The sequence below is a fragment of the Carlito syrichta genome, unplaced genomic scaffold, assembly GCF_000164805.1.
Source record: "Carlito syrichta isolate Samal-C Ts95f unplaced genomic scaffold, Tarsius_syrichta-2.0.1 Scaffold305287, whole genome shotgun sequence".
NCBI lineage: Eukaryota > Metazoa > Chordata > Mammalia > Primates > Tarsiidae > Carlito > Carlito syrichta.
Genome location: NW_007249383.1, coordinates 82691 through 89421, shown reverse-complemented (window position 1 = coordinate 89421; position 6731 = coordinate 82691).

The following is a 6731-nucleotide window of genomic DNA, read 5'->3' as shown; positions in this document are numbered from 1 at the left end:
TGCATGCGCGTGCATGTGGTGGGGGGAGCACAACATCAATAAGAGTACCTGATCTCAAACCTGGCAAAGTGGGGACTAAAAAGGGAGGTCTAAACTTTACCTGTATTATGACCACTTGTATGCCTACTCCTGAATTGTACCCTACAACTTTAAAATAAATTTTAAATAATTAAAAAATAGAAAATAGGAGTAAATAGAAGATACTTCTACAACCAAAAGTAAACCTTTTTGCTAATCTGCTAGAAAGCCTAGTTTATAGATTAAATAAATAATATCTACATTTTAGGAGTTTTCTTTGTGAAAATTATAAAATTTTGGAAATTTTTTAACAATTACTTGAAAACATTATTCTTGAATAAACATTGATGTTTGTCTCAAAAAAAAAAAAAAGAAAGAAAAATTGAACATTTAACCAGACACAGTGGCTCACACCTTTAATCTCAGCACTTAGGGTGAGCAAGGTTGGAAGATTGCTTGAGGCCAGGAGTTTGACACCAGCCTAGGCAACATAGAGAGTCCTAATTGCTACAAAAAATAAAATAAAAAATAAGCTGGCTGTGATGGCATGCGCCTATAGTCCCAGCTACTCAGGGGACTGAGGCAGAAGGATCACCTGAGCCTAGGAGGTCGAGGCTGCAGTGATCCATGATCTTGTCATTGCATCTCAGTATGAGCAACAGAGTGAGACCCCCAAAATTATACCAATAGTGTATATTTATAATTGAAACACTGGAAATGACATAAAAATAAGAATAAAGTTATTAGTAGTCTCATTACTCAGAAATGATTACATGCTCTTTCAGATGTTTTCTATGAAAATGTATGCATACTTCTAAATTTATTAGTATTCCAAAGTAGAATTAGAGTATACATATTATTCTCTAATCTGTTTTTACACCCATTAACGCCCACCACCTAAGGCCTCATTTATTGCTGCTCTTTATTTTATTTTTTATTTTTTGAGTTGGAGTCTCACTCTGTCACCCAGACTGGAGTGCAGTGGCCACTCCCGGTCACCGCAGCCTCCACCTGTTGGGCTCCGGCGATCCTTCCGCCTCAGCCTTCCAAGTAGCTGGAACTACAGGCACGTGCTACCACGCCTGGCTAATTTTTGATTTATTGTAGAAATGAGGTCTCGTCAAGTTGCCCAGGTGGGTCTCGAACCCACGGGCTCAGGCAATTCACTCACCTCGGCCTCCCAAAGTGCTGGGATTACAGGCTGAGCCACTGAGCCCGGCCTATTGCTGCTCTTTAATCTCAACTGTTTTAACTATAGATCTCACCCTTATCATGAAGGTAATCTTTCTTTGGCTATCTATACAACTGCTTTTAGAACCTGAAGGGGCAAGAAATACATATATTTTGTAACAACCAGATAATTTAAAATAACTATGTTATCTATCTATATTTCTCATAAAATAGATATTTTTAATCATCTATAAAATGATTCTTTTACATCATGAAATCCATTGCTATCACCCTTAGTTTGGTTTGTGGGTTTTTGTGCACTCCAGATCCCTTCTTTCAGACTTGAGGCACATTGCTGACCTAATATTCCCCACCTCCAACCCCAACTCCAACAAGATCTAAGGAAGCAGGAATCGAGCATTAACATTTCACAGCTTTTACTTCCCCACTGCACTCAGAGGGATACCTTAACCCCCCCCCAAAAAAAAACCATTATAAAATAGGCAAAAGATATGAACAGACATTCACAAGGAAGACAAATGAGCAGCCAACAGACCCATGAAGAAATGCTCAACCTCACTAATCATCAGGGAGATGCAAATCAAAACCACACTGAGATACCACCTAACTCCAGTCAGAATGGTAATTATCAATAACTCAAAAAATAACAGTTGTTGGAGTGGGTGTGGCGAAAAGGGAACACTTCTACACTGTTTGTAGGCATGTAAACTAGTGCAACCTCTGTGGAAAGCAATGTGGCGATTCCTAAAATCTCTAAACATCAACCTCCCATATGACCCTGTAATCCCCCTACTGGGAATATACCCTGAAGAACTCAAATCCCTCTATAAAAAAGATACCTGCACACGAATGTTTATCACAGCATTGTTCACAATAGCAAGAACATGGAAGCAACCATGCTGTCCATCAAAAGAGGACTGGATTAAAAAAATGTGGTACATATACACGATGGAATACTATGCAGCCATAAAAAAAGAACAAAATCATGAATTTCGCAGCAACCTGGATGGAACTAGAGTCTATAATACTGAGTGACCTCTCACAGAAACAAAGTTCTGAGTATCACATGTTCTCACTCATATAGTGGACCTTGATCATCCAATGCGCTACCATAAGAAAATGTCTGACAGTGGTGGGAAACTATGGGGGGGTGCGAAGGGGGATGGGACTAATGGTAGTAAACATCTGTCTGGGGATGGGGAGACACCTGTTATCAACAAGGGGGCCTGAATGAAGCATATTTGTATCACTAACCCTTAACTGTACCCCACAATATCATAATAAAAAATATTGATTAAAAAAAAATAACAACAACATTTAACCAGTTGAACTTTATCTAGAAGAGATTAGCCATATAGAAAAGAGTGGGTTTTATTTTGAGGTTGCTGCTATATGAACACCCATAACATTTTAGGTCACTCTTTCTTCCCTCCCTTCCTCCCTCCCTTCCTTCATTCTTACTTCCATTCTTCTCTCTTCTCTTTTCTTTCTCTCTCCCTCCTTCCTCCCCTCTTTCCTCCCTCTCTACCCCCACCTCTCTCTCTCTTTCTTCTGTTTTCCCTTTCTTTCCCACTCTCTTCCTTTATTTTCCTTTTCTTCCTGCTCTACTTCCTTCTTTCCAAGTCAACTTAATACACAGTGAGCACTGAATTATTTTTAAATAAATGAATAAACACATTGTTGAAAAAATAACTAAATAATAGAATCATTTGGGGTCTACAGTCAAAATGACAATGTTTGAATTTTAAAAATTGAAGCTAAGAGTTCAGATATATAAGTAGCTATGCAAGAAATGAGGAGACATTCTGAATGAACAAAGGCCCGTTCTAAATTTATCAAGTATAGAGTAGTTATGACTTCTGGTTTTATGCTGTTTAGAAGTAGGGTGCTATTTCCATAAGGTTATTCAGAAACATAAATTTTTAAAAAATCATATAAAAGTGGAAGTAAAATCAAAGAAGATAAGAGGAAACAAACCAAGAGAAAAAGACTAAACAACTGATGTGTGTCATGGAAAGGTAGAGACTGCTATTTTGTAGCACATCTTTCAAGACTCTGAAGAGCATACCCATAATCAATATATTTTATGTCATCAAGAGAACCAATTTTAACTAAAATAATAAAAGTCCAATGACCCATTGATTGGGCAATAATCTAAGTCATAAAAAATTCAAGGCTCTTTTCAGTAATTGTATTTAAGCCAGAAGTCTCTAGCCTTAAGACAAATACCAAAATGCAAATTAATTATTATAAAGCATTGTGATTTGATTATAAATACAAGGTCTTTGTAAAATTGTACTTGACTGACAAAACTGTAGCATATACACACAAAACATGACGATAATCTCCCCCACCACCTGTGGCCTGTTACATTACCTTGTTGATATTTGCTTTGAACTGAAGCTTCTAAAATCCAACTGACTATCATTCACTCATTCATTTAGTTGTTTTGTTAGTTATAGAATTATGTGTTCAATGTTCTGGAAACAACTAAAAAGTTGTATTTAGTTGAATGGGTAACACTGAGAGATTTAGTAAGAGTAATATTGAATTTGGAGTGTGTTAAATCAGAGATGGAATTTTAGAGACCAGTTCACAGCCTGTGATGGGGCAGAGGAAAGCTCTCTAGTTGTTAAGATCTCAGTGTAGTTAGCATGTTCTTTAGATTTAAAGATTAAAAAGCTCATTTTTTTTTTTTTCTGGAGCATCCAGACATCCACATTTGATCAGGATTATATTAGCTGGTTTCTACTAACATGGTCACAAGACACTTAAGTCAAAATCAGAATGTTTATTTATTATTTTGGTCACAAATGCCAAGTAGCTTTGAAACTAATATCAGGTAATGAACTTGGCCCCCTCTAAGAAAATTTGTGTGTTAATCGTATTAATATAGGCTATCATTAGAATGCCGCTTCGTGAATGAATCACAACCAGATGAATTGGTTGGATGATCTAGTGTCACAATTCAATGCAATTCCTGATGGAGTGAAACACTGGCCAAGTAAATTCATATTACTTAGAGTATATTCTCAAAGAGGATAAATTTCAGTATGTTAGAGATGTGTTCTATAAGTTAAAATCACAATCTAGTATGCCTTTCTGAGACAACATTCTGAGCATCGTAGCTGTGTTTAAAATCACATTTTTATAGAAAATGTAAGTTATTTCTGAATCAGTTAAATCTTATCCATGTTTCTCTGTTTGCGAATACATTTGTTTATTTATTTTATAGAGATGGGGGTCTCACTATGCAACCCAGGCTGGTCTCAATCTCCTGGGCTCAAGCAATCCTCTCACCTCAGCCTCCCAAAGCACTGAGATCACAGGTGTGATCTCTGCTCAGCCAATACCTTTACTCTTAAGTCTTATTAACCACTGTAGTAGTTTTCTATTACTGCATAACAAATTATTTTAGGGCTCAATGGCCCGAAGTATATCATTTATTATCTCCAAAATTTCTGTGCATCTAGAATGCTAGAGTGGCTTATCTGGATGATTTTATCTCAAGCTGTCTCATGAGATTTCAATTAAGGTATTGACTAAAGCTGCAGTAAAATAAATAAATAAATAAATAAATAAAGACTTGACTGGGACTTACGGATCTGATTCTAAGATTGCTCATGTGCCTGGATTCAATTTTTCACCATGTGAGAAAGCATGATTTTCCTTGTGACATACAGTACTATTACTTCAGCCATATTCTAATGATCACACAGACCACTCCTGCAACAACATGAGAGGCACCCTCACAAGCATGTGAGTACCAGGATTTAAGGATTATTGGAAGCCATCTTGAGATTTGGCTGACACATTTTGCCCTCTATCCCTTGATGCTGTATATCCCTCCTACATTCAAAATACATTGACCTCTCCCAAAGCCCCCCAAAGACTCATCCTATTACAGCATCAGCTCATGATCTAGAAACTCATCATATGAATCTGACCCAGGTATGATAGGTTTCTTGGGTGCTGCTTTATAGGTAAAGCTTCTCCAGTATGAAGGTGAGACAGGCATATGATAACCACTATGGGTATTTCTTTTTTTTTTTTTTAGTCAGAAAATGGAAGTTACACAGTATTATTTTTGATTCCAGGAGGGTTTTAATTCAGTCAGAAAACATTGGGAGTTTCTTGATTAGGACTCTCCTTCATCTGTTCAGGAGCTGTTCATAGAAGTCAAAATTCTAGTGCGTTCAAGGCACTTTAAGACATCACTAGTACTCTTTTCAAAATCCTTACAGTTTATTCAGCTCCATCCATTAGCTGGTTCCACAGCTACCCTCACATTTTAAGTTTTTATTTTAGCAGCACTGCGCTTCTGTCAAAATAAGTGATTGTTATTTGTAGTTGAGTAACATAGTACACAAAACTTAGCTTCTTAAGGAATCCAGAAGTGTCTTAGCTAGTTGAGTTTGGTTTAGGATTTCTTAAAAGGTTACGGTTGAAGTATTAGCCAGAGTTGTAGTCTCTGAAGATTTAACCGGGGATGGAGGATTTACTTCCAAGTTCACTCATGCAGTTTCCACAGCTTTGGTTTTTACAGCTGATCTTCTCTTATAGGACTTCTGACAGCATGACCTACCCCAGAACACATGAAGAGAAAGAGAGAGAGAGATAAAATAATACAGAAGTGAAAGCCACAGTCTTTTACAACCTAATATTGGAAGTAGATACCACCACTTGTCTTAATCCATTGATGACACATTCTAATCTCAGTAAATGTGGAAGGAATTACACAAAGTTGTATCATGAGAAGGCATGGAAATATTGAAGGCTGCCTATCACAGCTAGCATGTATGCTGTTTATTCAAAATTAGAAGGTACTAACATAAAGTGGTAAAGACACAACTCCTGTTCCGTAAAAAAAACCCGGCAGTTTCTTAACAGAAATTAAATATGAGATTACCATATGACCCAGCAATCATATTCCTGGGCATTTAGTCCAGAACAATGAAAATTTATATTTGCACAAAAACATGGCATGATTGTTCATAGCAACTTTAATTGTTACAGTCAAAAGCTGGAAACAATAAAAATGCCCTTAAACATGTAATGGTTAAACAACTCTGATTTATCCATACCATAGAATAATACTCACCAATAAAAAGGAACAAACATGATACATGAAGCAGTCTGAGTGGATCTTAAAGGCATGGCATTATAGTAAGTGAAAAAAAGCCAATATCAAGAAGTCACATAATGTGCTCTATATGTATAGCATTCGTGGAAAATAAAAAAATAAAATAGACTGGAGAACAAATGAGTGGTTTCCAGGGTTTAGAAATGGTTGTGGGAGAGAGTAGGTATGACTATAGAAGGGCAGTATGAGGGAGAACTTTGTGGTAAAGAATAGTTTTATATCTTGGCTGTAACGGTGGTTACATGAACCTAAACACAAGATAAAGTGATATGAAATAGACAAACAAGCCGGGCTCGGTGGCTCAGCCTGTAATCCCACGCCTTTGGGAGGCTGAGGTGAGTGGATTGCCTGAGCCCGCGGGTTCGAGACCCGCCTGGGC